Source organism: Cherax quadricarinatus, chromosome 92 (assembly GCF_038502225.1).
Source record: "Cherax quadricarinatus isolate ZL_2023a chromosome 92, ASM3850222v1, whole genome shotgun sequence".
In the NCBI taxonomy this organism is placed as follows: domain Eukaryota; kingdom Metazoa; phylum Arthropoda; class Malacostraca; order Decapoda; family Parastacidae; genus Cherax; species Cherax quadricarinatus.
In genome coordinates this window covers 3,479,382-3,495,126 of record NC_091383.1, presented here as the reverse complement: position 1 = coordinate 3,495,126, position 15,745 = coordinate 3,479,382, and the positions used below count along the sequence as shown (strand labels likewise).

The window sequence follows — 15,745 nt, the reverse complement described above, 5'->3', positions numbered from 1 at the left end:
TAATTAATCTCTATAAAATGTATTTTTTTTTTTTTGTGAATATTTTCGGGTTTTTGGAACGGATTAATTGTATTTCCATTTTTTCTTATGGGAAATATTGCTTCGAATTTCAGACTTTTTGAATTTAGAATTAGCTCCTGGAACGGATTAAGTTCGAAATTTGAGGTTCCACTGTACATTATATTATTATTATCATTATATTATACTATTATTGTACATATTGTTATTATTCATATTATTATTATACATATTATTATTATTATTATCATTATTATTATTATTATTATTATTATTATATAAATTATTTGTAATTTTTATTCGCACAAAAAATATAAGATTTACTGTTATTCCATATTGCAATAATTGTATAAATATGTCAACCCATTCACGACTGCATATTGGAATGGACAGTGACGTCATTTGTTTACTCTGAAACAGCTAAGCAATGGACCATTTCTCCTAGGTTGAGCTCAATTTCAAGGCACTTTTCGTCATGAAAGCAATCAAAATCGTATCTATTTCTGTAATATATCTTTCATTCTATCAAATGAGACCAAAAAAACGAGAATACAACCATAAAAACCATTCAAAATTACCACTAAGGGGTGGCTAATTGCTGAGAAGTGAACTCTATTATTTATGCTTAGATTTCTTTCATTTTAGGTGTAGGTTAAGAAGCATCTTTCCATCATACATTGCCCAAGTTTCAATAAGTTAGTCCAACAAACAAATGAGATACAATTCCCGAGATCAAGAGCAAGAACCCCTCACCAGTGTCAAGGAACCTGCCTTGAGGTCTGCTCGCTTGTGGAAATTTTGCTCACGTATGGAAGCAAAAAATCGACCCATCGACTGCTCGTATTTGGAAAAACTCGCACGTGGACACGCTCGCAACTAGAGGTTCCACTGTATATACTATTGAAGGGACTGTTAAAATATGGTAAGGCATCATTGTTTACTCCAAAATCCTCTTCAGAAGAATGCTTCCACACTTCTCAAGATCTTTTTTAAGTGACACTTCAAGCATTTTACCAATATCCAGGATTTCCTCAAGTAGCTCCTACAGTGTTAAGTAGTTTATCTTCAAGTTCTTCTTAATCATACTATTTTTTATTGGCTTCTTTCCTATGAATTTGGTTCCTCAGGCAGTTCCTTCTTTATCAACCTCTTGCAGCATTTCGTTTGCATCTTCAAACTCCTCATAACTTGGTTTTTGCCAGATCCACAATTTCCTCAACCTACCTCCATCCTTACTTAGGGGAAAATGAAATAAATTATTCACCACTGAAGGTCATAATTAACCCTACCCTTCATTTACACAAGAACATCTGCAATGTTAAATTTAATCCATTACTCTGGCGCAACAGTCTCGGAACCACCATCCATTACTCTGATGAGTTTTTACATAACCAGGCACATGTATTTGTGCTAAAATGTCTTTCTGACTTCTCCATTATCAAGAGTGAGTGAGGAGAACCTTGAATACAAGATTATCTTTCTGGCCAGGTATATCTTGACTGCAGGAATAAAATAATGCTTTAATTAACAGACAGGGTTTGTCTTGATGTTTTACAGCACTGTAAATTACCATTGCCTTGCAATTGAACTGTTACATTTGTTCAGAGAAGCAAGGTAATGTTTACTTCCTTTGCAACAAGCTGCACTTTTTACTTGCTTGTTAATGTAGGTTCTTCATGGCATGCACCTTCAAGGTTGTCCTATCTTGTCACCATTAAACACTCAGTTTAGATTGGAACCGTTCTCAGAAATAATTTGCTTAGAGTATGCAGGGAAATTTTGCATGGTAACATGATCAGCTGCTGTACTCTTGACTCCACACCTTGTATTATGAAGTTGATTGTCCTTTCCTAATGTTTTCAAATAGTCACACAAACATACTGTTGTAAACACTCTCCTTAAGCAATGTTTTGCAGTATTGTACATGAGGGTTTTGTGTCTTACTTTCTGAGCACTGAGTAGCGACACTTTCCTTGTTTTCTTCTTAGTCTTTACACTTGTTAACATTTCCTTGTTTTCTTCTTAGTCTTTACACTTGTTAACATTTCCTTGTGTTCTGTCTTATTGTATGTATGGTGAATTATTTTTATTTATTTTTATTACACATTGGCCGATTCCCACCAAGCTGGGGTGGCCCACCAAGGTGGGGCAGCCCACCAAGGTGGGGCAGCCCACCAAGGTGGGGCAGCCCACCAAGGTGGGGTGGCCCCAAAAAAGAAAACCTTTCATCATTCACTCCATCACTGTCTTGCCAGAGGGATGCTTTACACTACAGTTATAAAACTGGAACATTAACACCCCTTCTTCAGAGTGTAGACACTGTACTTCCCATCTCCAGGACTCAAGTCCAGCCTGCCAGTTTCCCTGAATCCCTTCATAAATGTTACTTTGTTCACACTCCAACAGCATGTCGAGTATTAAAAACCATTTGTCTCCATTCACTCCTATCAAATACGCTGACACATACTTGCTGGAAGTCCAAGCCCCTAGCACACAAAACTGCCTTTACCCCCTCCCTCCAACCTTTCCTAGGCTGACCACTACCCTGCCTTCCCTCCACTACAGATTTATACACACTCAAAGTCATTCTGTTTTGTTCCATTCTCTCTACATGTCTGAACCACCTCAACAACCCTTCCTCAGCCCTCTGGATAATAGTTTTGGTAATCCCGCACCTCCTCCTAATTTCAAAACTACAAATTCTCTGCATTATATTCACACCACACATTGCCCTCAGACATGACATCCCCACTGCCTCCAGCCTTCTCCTCATTGCAATATTCACCACCCATGCTTCACACCCATATAAGAGTGTTGGTATAACTATTCTCTCATACGTTCCCCTATTTGTTTCTATGGACAAAGTTTTTTGTCTCCACAGACTCCTAAGTGCACCACTCACTCTTTTCCCTTCATCAATTCTGTGATTCACCTCATCCTTCATAAACCCATTTCCTGACACATCCACTCCTAAATATCTGAATACATTCACCTCCTCCATACTCTCTCCCTCCAATCTGATATCCAGTCTTTTTGTTATCCTCATCACCTTACTCTTTCCTATATTCACTTTGAATTTTCTTCTTTTACATACCCTACCAAATTTATCCAGACAAAACATACAAGCATTATGCATCACATATGCATATTTAAAGTTTCCATCTTCTGTACCCTTGGAGCTGATTATTATATTCTGCTTGATACCTCTAGCATCACTGATATTCCTCTTGGGTGCCATGTTGAATGTCCAGAATAGAGAAGTTTGAGTTCATATTATCTCATTTTTTAATCTATTTCAGTGCTAACTCTGTAGCTGACATCTTGATCAAACTCTAAAAATCTTACCTTAAATTTGGAAACTACATGAACCTCCTGTACTTCACCTCTTGTTTGTGCTCTTATAATCTTGCCTGTAAATTCTAACTCATGTTACATTCAGTTTTAAGCCTAGAGGTCTCCCTCACTAGTGTAGAGTTTAATTCAGAATAGGCTCATTGGATTTGCCACACTCAAATTGCTTTCTTTTATATGAATATAAACCCACAGACTGCTTTTTGAAGAGGTATCCCTCAAATGGTACCTCACTACCACAATGATGCACACTGAACACCAGCTGTCTGATGGTACCTCACTACCACAATGATGCACACTGAACACCAGCTGTCCGATGGTACCTCACTACCACAATGATGCACACTGAACACCAGCTGTCCGATGGTACCTCACTACCACAATGATGCACACTGAACACCAGCTGTCCGATGGTACCTCACTACCACAATGATGCACACTGAACACCAGCTGTCCGATGGTACCTCACCACCACAATGATGCACACTGAACACCAGCTGTCCGATGGTACCTCACCACCACAATGATGCACACTGAACACCAGCTGTCCGATGGTACCTCACCACCACAATGATGCACACTGAACACCAGCTGTCCGATGGTACCTCACCACCACAATGATGCACACTGAACACCAGCTGTCTGATGGTACCTCACCACCACAATGATGCACACTGAACACCAGCTGTCTGATGGTACCTCACCACCACAATGATGCACACTGAACACCAGCTGTCTGATGGTACCTCACCACCACAATGATGCACACTGAACACCAGCTGTCCGATGGTACCTCACCACCACAATGATGCACACTGAACACCAGCTGTCCGATGGTACCTCACCACCACAATGATGCACACTGAACACCAGCTGTCCGATGGTACCTCACCACCACAATGATGCACACTGAACACCAGCTGTCCGATGGTACCTCACCACCACAATGATGCACACTGAACACCAGCTGTCCGATGGTACCTCACCACCACAATGATGCACACTGAACACTAACCATCCAATAGTACCTCACCACCACAGTGATGCACAGTGAGGAACAACTAGTTTGGGGGGAACCAAGTCCCAAAATTTGGGAGGAAAAGGCTAGGGAAGCCCTACCAGACCTTTTCCCTGATGGTTCCACCATGAGAAGTATGGCTCATGATCATGCTACCAATAATCTTCATGATATTTCTCATGAGGATGGTAAGGGCTTAAGTCTGGAAACTCTGTTCTCTGATGTTGAACTACAGTCAACTGAAGAAAAGGATGTTCCAGCCAGAGCTGAGCATGATTGGAGCATGGATCAGTTAAGTAGAGTGAGAGAGGCTGCACCTACCAGGGTGCAATTAATTTCTGCACAGGAGAATGATGTCACTCTTAAGCTGATTAGAGCCTCAGCTGTGGCTGAGGAAGAGATTTTACAATTAAATAAGTGTTTTCAGGGAGGAAACTCTTACAAAGAAGTCACCTCTGTTTGCAGTATCAATGGAAGGAGAACAAGGGTTTTGTCACCAGATGGCGATGTCCAGGCATTTCTTCTGGCCTCTGCTGTGAGAGACTGACGGAGAGTATATTAAGACCTATCATATCTGTCAAATTTTAGGGACACCTAGTCAAAGTATTAAACCTGTTTCCCTTCAGCTTATTTCAGCACCAAGTGAACCCTTCAGCAAGCTGGTAGTGGATATAGTTGGTCCAATTCCAAGGACCAGAATGGGAAATGATTATTTCCTCACAATTATTTGCTCCACTACCAAGTACCTGGAAGCAGTCCCTCTACATAAGATAACAGCTCATGTAGTCTTAAGAGCCTTGATGAAGTTCTTTTTTCATGTTGGTTTTCCTCAAGAGATGCAAACACACTAAGGGCCTAATTTTACCTCAGAGTTGTTTAGAAATGTTTTAAAGGGATTAAAAGTAGAGCTTAACTTTCAACTGCCTATCACCCTCAGTCTCAGGGAAAAATAGAGAAATTCCATCAAACCTTTAAGACAATGCCACATGCCTGTGGTATAGACAATACTAACAACTGGGATGAGAGGATGCCTCTTTTTGTATTTGCTGAGTGGGGAAGAACTCTGGAATCTCTGAGCTATTGGCTTGGGGGGGGGGGGATGATGATGCTCCCCTCTAGGAGCTTTTTCTCAGTTTCAGACACTGTTTGGCTCGTATGAAGTGGATGGTACCAGTGAACATGCCCATCAAGCAGACCAGGATGATGTGGGACCGTAATGTGGACCATAGTGCTCTGGAAGCTGGGGAGAAGGTGCTGGTATTGGAGCCAATTCATGTGAAAATCTGTATGGCAAGTTGCTGTGACCTGAACATGGTGTGGGGAAAGTTCTCAGGTGTAAGATATAAAATCCACACATGCAAGCAGGAAAAGAATGAGTGTAAAGTACACAGTAACCAGTTAAAGGGTTTAAAGTTATATCAGAAATCCAGAGAGACGAATATTTTAATGGAATGTAAAGGGGTGCAAAACAGTAATCTTATGTAATAGCAAAGGTGTATTTAACCCTTTGACTGTTGCAAGCCCATTTCTGAAACTGCCATTCTATGTCAAAAAATATTAAAAAAAAAATAAAAAATTAATTTTTTCTTACCAAAATATTATGATTATTTTGCTGAGTGTTTTAATTTTTTTTGCTATCAGTACTTACCGAGATATAGAGGCATAAAGTTGGCAGAAAATGAGCAGCATATGGCAACAGCGGTAAATGCTGCTCACCCAGTATACAATGGCACTGACAGTAGTGTCACCCCCTATTTTCTTTAATTCTTTGATTATATAATATACAAGTATAAAGAAGGATTTAAAGAAAAAAGATTCATTATATTGAATATTATTGATAATATCTAATGAAAATAGGGGGTGCTGCAGTTCAGCAGGACCCCTGCACGAGCCGCCACTGAATTTAAGCTCGACATCTCTGGGTGGACATCTTTTCAGCAAAAATGTTACAAATCTTGACTTTTATTCACTATGCACAACACACACACATCTTTACTTTCCTTGGTCCAGGTTAGTGCTTAGTTTGACAATGTTATTATTACAGGAGGTCCCTGTGTTCATAGCTGTTATGTTTCTGAACCTCGCTGATAAGTGATAGTTGTTGGTGAATGGAAAAGTTTCTTTTAATATCGAAAGTGTATAAAATGCCCGATGACATGCTTACACTATAATATATTGAGTGCTCAATACAGCTAGGCATAAAAAAATCACATACAAAAGCAAAATAAATATAAAATACATATACATGACACTGGTAACTCTTCCCTGACACAAAGAAGCAGAAAAAACACCAAACAATAACTAAATTGAAAACTACTGAAAAAGTGAGAACAGTAAAGAGGGAGCAAAAAACACAGGACTTTAAGAGAACATAGAACATAAGAAAGGAGGAACACTGCAGGAGGCCTGTTGGCCCATACTAGGCAGGTCCTTTACAATTCATCCCACTAACAAAACATTTGCCTTTCTTATATTACTTTCCTTTGTGTTTTGTAATACATAGTTCTTAACCTGTAACGGTCCCAGCAGATCTACGTTCACGTGTACTGCTACAAAAGCAGATCTACGTTCACGTGTACTGCTACAAAAGCAGATCTACGTTCACGTGTACTGCTACAAAAGCAGATCTACGTTCACGTGTACTGCTACAAAAGCAGATCTACGTTCACGTGTACTGCTACAAAAGCAGATCTACGTTCACGTGTACTGCTACAAAAGTGTACAAAAGCAGATGTGTACTGCTACAAAAGTAGATCTACGTTCACGTGTACTGCTACAAAAGTAACGTGTACTGCTAAAAAGCAGATCTACGTTCACGTGTAGATCTACTGCTACAAAAGTAGATCTACGTTTTCTTTACACCTATTTGCTCAAAGCCTAGTAGATCTACGTTCACGTATACCGAGCCCAGGGGGAGCCTAGGAGGTCTGTGACCGAGCCCAGGGGGAGCCTAGGAGGTCTGTGACCGAGCCCAGGGGGAGCCTAGGAGGTCTGTGACCGAGCCCAGGGGGAGCCTAGGAGGTCTGTGACCGAGCCTAGGAGGTGTACTGCTAAAAAAGTAGATCTACTTTTTACAAAAGTAGGAGGTCTGTGACTTACTTTCAGCAATAAGTTGACCGAAAAAGTAGATCTACCGAGCCCATACGTTTGGACCGTTTACGGGTTAATTCTGTAATATTTCCTTTCCTACCTAGGAAGCCTGGTCTGTGACCGAGCCCAGGGGGAGCCTAGGAGGTCTGTGACCGAGCCCAGGGGGAGCCTAGGAGGTCTGTGACCGAGCCCAGGGGGAGCCTAGGAGGTCTGTGACCGAGCCCAGGGGGAGCCTAGGAGGTCTGTGACCGAGCCCAGGGGGAGCCTAGGAGGTCTGTGACCGAGCCCAGGGGGAGCCTAGGAGGTCTGTGACCGAGCCCAGGGGGAGCCTAGGAGGTCTGTGACCGAGCCCAGGGGGAGCCTAGGAGGTCTGTGACCGAGCCCAGGGGGAGCCTAGGAGGTCTGTGACCGAGCCCAGGGGGAGCCTAGGAGGTCTGTGACCGAGCCCAGGGGGAGCCTAGGAGGTCTGTGACCGAGCCCAGGGGGAGCTAATCCCCACAACCACCATATAATTTCCAACTTTTTTTATTCAATTTTTGTGAATGACTAATGAGGCTCCAGGCATTTTTGACATTGAAAGTCATCACAGGACACAACTTGAGATGTAATATTGATGGTAGAATTACTGACAGTATGTTAGATAAATGGACACAAGTGCAACTAATGTGACATTTTATTGAAGCAACATTTTGCTCTCCAGGAGCTTTGTCAAACCCATTACAGACAATACATGGACACAGAGAGTATAATCATTGTAGGCAGTGGTAGTAGTTGTTTACCTGGAGTTTACCTGGAGAGAGTTCCGGGGGTCAATGCCCCCGCGGCCCGGTCTGTGACCAGGCCTCCTGGTGGATCAGAGCCTGATCAACCAGGCTGTTACTGCTGGCTGCACGCAAACCAACGTACGAGCCACAGCCCGGCTGATCAGGAACCGACTTTAGGTGCTTGTCCAGTGCCAGCTTGAAGACTGCCAGGGGTCTGTTGGTAATCCCCCTTATGTATGCTGGGAGGCAGTTGAACAGTCTCGGGCCCCTGACACTTATTGTATGGTCTCTTAACGTGCTAGTGACACCCCTGCTTTTCATTGGGGGGATGGTGCATCGTCTGCCAAGTCTTTTGCTTTCGTAGTGAGTGATTTTCGTGTGCAAGTTCGGTACTAGTCCCTCTAGGATTTTCCAGGTGTATATAATCATGTATCTCTCCCGCCTGCATTCCAGGGAATACAGGTTCAGGAACCTCAAGCGCTCCCAGTAATTGAGGTGTTTTATCTCCGTTATGCGCGCCGTGAAGGTTCTCTGTACATTTTCTAGGTCAGCAATTTCACCTGCCTTGAAAGGTGATGTTAGTGTGCAGCAATATTCCAGCCTAGATAGAACAAGTGACCTGAAGAGTGTCATCATGGGCTTGGCCTCCCTAGTTTTGAAGGTTCTCATTATCCATCCTGTCATTTTTCTAGCAGATGCGATTGATACAATGTTATGGTCCTTGAAGGTGAGATCCTCCGCCATGATCACTCCCAGGTCTTTGACGTTGGTGTTTCGCTCTATTTTGTGGCCAGAATTTATTTTGTACTCTGATGAAGATATAATTTCCTCGTGTTTACCATATCTGAGTAATTGAAATTTCTCATCGTTGAACTTCATATTGTTTTCTGCAGCCCACTGAAAGATTCGGTTGATGTCCGCCTGGAGCCTTGCAGTGTCTGCAATGGAAGACACTGTCATGCAGATTTGGGTGTCATCTGCAAAGGAAGACACAGTGCTGTGGCTGACATCCTTGTCTATGTCGGATATGAGGATGAGGAACAAGATGGGAGCGAGTACTGTGCCTTGTGGAACAGAGCTTTTCACCGTAGCTGCCTCGGACTTTACTCTGTTGACGACTGCTCTCTGTGTTCTGTTAGTGAGGAAATTATAGATCCATCGACCAACTTTTCCTGTTATCCCTTTAGCACGCATTTTGTGCGCTATTACGCCATGGTCACACTTGTCGAAGGCTTTTGCAAAGTCTGTATATATTACATCTGCATTCTTTTTATCTTCTAGTGCATTTAGGACCTTGTCGTAGTGATCCAATAGTTGAGACAGACAGGAGCGACCTGTTCTAAACCCATGTTGCCCTGGGTTGTGTAACTGATGGGTTTCTAGATGGGTGGTGATCTTGCTTCTTAGGACCCTTTCAAAGATTTTTATGATATGGGATGTTAGTGCTATCGGTCTGTAGTTCTTTGCTGTTGCTTTACTGCCCCCTTTGTGGAGTGGGGCTATGTCTGTTGTTTTTAGTAACTGTGGGACGACCCCCGTGTCCATGCTCCCTCTCCATAGGATGGAAAAGGCTCGTGATAGGGGCTTCTTGCAGTTCTTGATGAACACGGAGTTCCATGAGTCTGGCCCTGGGGCAGAGTGCATGGGCATGTCATTTATCGCCTGTTCGAAGTCATTTGGCGTCAGGATAACATCGGATAGGCTTGTGTTAATCAAATTTTGTGGCTCTCTCATAAAAAATTCATTTTGATCTTCGACTCTCAGTCTGGTTAGCGGCTTGCTAAAAACTGAGTCATATTGGGACTTGAGTAGCTCACTCATTTCCTTGCTGTCATCTGTGTAGGACCCATCTTGTTTAAGTAGGGGCCCAATACTGGATGTTGTTCTCGACTTTGATTTGGCATAGGAGAAGAAATACTTTGGGTTTCTTTCGATTTCATTTATGGCCTTTAGTTCTTCCCGCGATTCCTGACTCCTATAAGATTCCTTTAGCTTGAGTTCGATGCTTGCTATTTCTCTGACCAGTGTCTCCCTACGCATTTCAGATATATTGACCTCTTTTAGCCGCTCTGTTATTCTTTTCCGTCGCCTGTAAAGGGAGCGCCTGTCTCTTTCTATTTTACATCTACTCCTCCTTTTTCTTAGAGGAATAAGCCTTGTGCATACATCGAGTGCCACCAACTTAATCTGTTCTAGGCATACGTTGGGGTCTGTGTTGCTTAGTATATCTTCCCAGCTTATATCGGTTAGGACTTGGTTTACTTGGTCCCACTTTATGTTTTTGTTATTGAAGTTGAATTTGGTGAATGCTCCCTCGTGACTAGTCTCATTATGTCGGTCTGGGGCTCCACGCATACATGTCTGAACCTCAATTATGTTGTGATCTGAGTATATTGTTTTTGATATGGTGACATTTCTTATCAGATCATCATTGTTAGTGAAGATGAGGTCTAGTGTATTGTCCAGTCTAGTAGGCTCTATTATTTGCTGGTTTAAATTGAATTTTGTGCAGAGATTTAAAAGCTCGTGTGAGTGTGAGTTTTCATCAGAGCTGCCTCCTGGTGTTATTACTGCAACAATATTATTTGCTATATTCCTCCATTTTAGGTGCCTTAAGTTGAAATCCCCCAGGAGCAAGATGTTGGGTGCAGGAGCTGGAAGATTTTCCAGACAGTGGTCAATTTTTAACAGCTGTTCCTGGAATTGCTGGGATGTTGCATCCGGAGGCTTGTAGACTACCACAATGACTAGGTTTTGGTTCTCGACGTTTACTGCTAAAACTTCCACTACATCATTTGAGGCATTTAGCAGTTCTGTGCAAACAAGTGACTCTGCAATGTACAGGCCAACCCCCCCCTTTTGCCTGTTCACTCTGTCACATCTGTATAGGTTGTAACCTGGGATCCATATTTCGTTGTCCAAGTGATCCTTTATGTGGGTCTCAGTGAAAGCCGCGAACATTGCCTTTGCCTCTGCAAGCAGTCCACGGATGAAAGGTATTTTGTTGTTTGTTGCTGGCTTTAGACCCTGTATATTTGCCAAGAAGAATGTCATCGGACTGGTGGTATTGTTGGTATTGTTAGTACTATTACTACCACAAATACTACTGCTATTACCTACAGTGATTGTATTATGCTTTGCACCTCACACTATACCTATATATACTCTGTGTCCTTGTTTGTAATGTCTTAACAAAGTTCCTGCAGAGTGAATTGTTAAAATAAAATGTTGCATTAGTTGCACTTGTGTCCTTATATCAAACACAACCTTAGATTCTGAAAATGCCTGGAACCTTGATTAATTGCAGTCGCTGCAACTGGACAAAAAAGCTGGTAATAATAACATGTGGAAAACACAGACACATCTGATACTCAACCAAGACCTGTCCACTACATGATGTAGTTGTCAGTCGACCTCAAAGGTTACCTGATGCTGTCTCCTACCTCACTGGTCAGGTCATCACCTTACATTCTTGCCAGTATGTGTTGTTCTCAAACTTGTGTTTGTTACAGAGGATCATAGTCCCAGAACACAAATATTTTCTAGATATTCACATTTGCTCGTGTCTCTCCACTCAAGGAAAGTTCCTTGATGCTGGTGAGGGGCTCTTGATTTAGGGAATTAGATCTGTGCTCCAGTTCCCCGAATTAAGCCTGAATGCCTTCCACATCCCCCCCCCCAGGCGCTGTATAATCCTCCGGGTTTAGCGCTTCCCCCTTGATTATAATAATATGACCTCTGTAGGTTTTGTGTTTCACCCTCTGTAACAGAACGAGTTAGCATTACTTGCTGCAATAGGTATCAGAGTAAAAGTTAATGAAAATGGCACCAGGCTGCCATTTACTTTAGGGAGAAAAAACTAAATTAATTTTTTGCACAGATGGCACTAAAAATTGAAAATGGCACTTGTATGCCATCTATTGTTGTAATTATTAAATCTAGTTCATTTTTTGCACAATAGATGGCCCTAAAAATTACTAATGAAAATGGCACTTGGCTGCCATCTATTGTTTTAATTATTTACTAAATCTAGTTCAGTTTTTGCATAATAGATGGCGCTGTAAGTTAATGAAAATGGGAAGATAAAGGGCAGACTATACTAAATATTTTTTTAGTTCACTTTTTGCTCAATAGATGGCGAAAAAAAAATTAGAAAATGGGAGGATTGATTAGGGGAGACTGAATAAAATATTTTTAGTTCATAATTCTCTCACTAGATGGCACCCAAGTGCCATTTTCATTAGTAATTTTCAGCGCCATCTATTGTGCAAAAAATGAACTAAAAGTTTAGTTCATAATTCTCACACTAGATGGCATCCAAGTGCCATTTTCATTAGTAATTTTCAGCGCCATCTATTGTGCAAAAAAGAAACTAAAAATATTTAGTTTAGTCTCCCCTAGTTGATCTTCCCATTTTCAAATTTTTTTTTCGCCATCTATTGAGCAAAAAGTGAACTAAAAAAAAATTTAGTTTAGTCTACCATTTATCTTCCCATTTTCATTAACTGACAGCGCCATCTATTATGCAAAAACTGAACTAGATTTAGTAAATAATTATAACAATAGATGGCAGCCAAGTGCCATTTTCATTAGTAATATTTAGGGCCATCTATTGTGCAAAAAATTAACTAATTTAGTTTATTCTTCCTCCAATAGATGGCAACCTAGTGCTATTTTCATTAACTTTGTGCCATTATCAAAACTATGCACTAAACCCACCTGGGTCATACAGTGCTGTCTCCCTGCACTAGGTGGCACCCCAAATGCAGTGTAGTGACAACTCCAAGCACTATCATTTTCCTTATACAAGATGGCACCAGAGTGCAATGTTATAGGTGCCATCCCCTCAAGGAAGGCTCCTTGACGCTGGTGAGGGGCTCTTTATCTAGGGAATTGGATCTGTGCTCCAGTTCCCTGAATTAAGCCTGAATGCCTTCCATCCCCCCATAGGTGCTGTATAATCCTATGGGTTTAGTGCTTTCCCCCTTGATTATAATAATAATAATATAGGTGCCATCTGTAGTTGTACACACAGACAGTAACTTTATTAAGACAATAATCTTGTATCAGAATTTGTGATAGATCATATCTGGTATACCTGGAGTTCCGGGGGTCAATGCCCCCACAGCCCGGCCTGTGACCAGGCCTCATGGTGGATCAAGGCCTGATCAACCAGGCTGTTACTGTTAGCCACACATAATACAACATACAAACCACAGCCCAGCTGGTCAGGTACTGACTTTAGATGCTTGTTTAGTACCTGCTTGAAGACAGCCAGAGGTCTATTGGCAATCCCCCTGATGTACACTGGGAAGCAGTTGAAGTCTTGGGCCCCCAATACTTGTTGTATTGTCTCTCATCATGCTAGTGGCACCCCTGCTTTTCATTGGGGGGATGTTGCATCGTCTGCCAAGTCTTTTGCTTTCGTAGTGAGTGATTTTCGTGTGCAAGTTTGGTACTAGTCCCTCTAGGATTTTCCAGATGTATATAATCATGTATCTCTCCCTCCTGCATTCTAAAGAGTACAGATTTAGGAACTTCAAGCATTCCCACAGTTTATAGGCTGGAGAAACGTAAGTGTAAATATTAGAGAAGTATGGCAGTAGGCCTACTGGCCCATGCTAGGATAGATCTTGAGGCACATTAACATGTTAGGTAGCAATGGTAGTAGTTAATGGTGATGGTAGTAGTTAATAGTGATAATGGTAGTAGTTAATGGTGATAATGGTAGTTACAGGTAGTGTATCGACTTCAATATTTAGATTACCTATTTGTATTGTGCAGTAAAGAGTTTTTACGAGGATAGTGAGGCTCAGGTTAGAGTATGTAGGAGGGGGATCACAACAGGTTGGAGGGGGTAAAGGTGGTTTTGTGCGCGAGGGGCTTGGACGTCCAGCAAGCATGCATGAGCATGTTAAGAGCAAATGGAGACAAATAGTTTTTAGGACTTGACATGCTGTTGGAGTGTAAGCAAGGTAACATTTATGAAGGGGTTCAGGGAAACTGGCAGGCTGGACTTGATTCCTGGAGATGGGAAGTACAGTGCACTCTGAAGGAGGGGTGTTAGTGTTGCAGTTTTATAACTGTAGTGTAAGCACGCCTCCGGCAAGACAGTGATGGAGTGAATAGTGATGAAAGTTTTTCTTTTATGGGCCGCCCTGTCTTGGTGGGAGAAGGCCAATGTGTTAATAAAAAATTATGGGAGAGCACTAAACCTGTAGGGATTGTGTAGCACCTGAAGGGGAGCTGGGGTAGAAGCACAGATCCAGTCCCCTAGATCAAGAGCCCCTCGCCAGCATCAAGAAACCTTCCTTGATGCTTCAATATCTGTATCAAAGTTTTCTTCCAGTTGTTTTGGTTCTTTATGCTTCTCTTATGTCACATAATTCTTTCATATTATTTCTGTATTTTTCAACCTTCATTAGCACTTCTGATTATAATAATTTTCCATTTTTATTATCAATTTTTTTTATATTGTATAAATAATTCACTACAGGGCCTATGAGGATTAGTGATAACAGCTGACCAACAAGAAAATTAGTTGGGAAGAAACTGTTCAATACTCCAGCAGATAGGCACTCTAACAGCCTTTCAGAATGAATTGAGTTCAAGTACCAAGGTTCCACTGTATCTTCCTTAACTATACCTGGAGGCGGCTTCGGGGGTCAACATCCCCACGACCCAGTCCGTGACCCATACAGTAAATCCTCACTTAACGTCATCGACAGGTTCCTGGAGACTAAGTGAAACAATTATCACATGATTACCACATACTTTTCAAATTCTTGGGTTACAGTAATTTATAATTATATTCTTTCAATTTTATTATCACATCAACGTTATAAGAAAACAATGTTATTCGAGAACCTGTTGTATTCTTATCCTGGGCCATTTATTTCCTTCTACTGACCCCATCACTCATAAAAACCACAAGATTTTAGTCACAGAACATGCAAAATCTGTAAGAGAGGCAGCCATGTTGTACATGAATGGTATACAATACCATGTTGTACATGAATGGTACACAATACCATGTTGTACATGAATGGTACACAATACCATGTAAATGAATCGTACACAATACCATGTTGTACATGAATGGTATATAATACCATGTTGTACATGAATGGTATATAATACCATGTTGTACATGAATGGTATACAATACCATGTTGTACATGAATGGTACACAATACCATGTAAATGAATCGTACACAATACCATGTTGCACATGAATGGTATACAATACCATGTTGTACATGAATGGTACACAATACCATGTAAATGAATCGTACACAATACCATGTTGCACATGAATGGTATATAATACCATGTTGTACATGAATGGTATACAATACCATGTACATGAATGGTATACAAAACCATGTTGTACATGAATGGTACACAATACCATGTAAATGAATCGTACACAATACCATGTTGTACATGAATGGTATATAATACCATGTTGTACATGAATGGTACACAATACCATGTTGTAAAT

General features: G+C 41.4%; 1 long non-coding RNA gene across 1 annotated transcript; it reads left to right on the top strand.

Moving 5' to 3' along the window:
• Positions 1-336: 336 nt before the first annotated feature.
• On the top strand, positions 337-15,107 carry LOC138855373 (uncharacterized). Its single transcript, XR_011394609.1, has 2 exons — positions 337-940; positions 14,738-15,107. It is a non-coding gene; the product is annotated as an uncharacterized lncRNA (long non-coding RNA).
• The last annotated feature ends 638 nt before the right edge of the window (positions 15,108-15,745 follow it).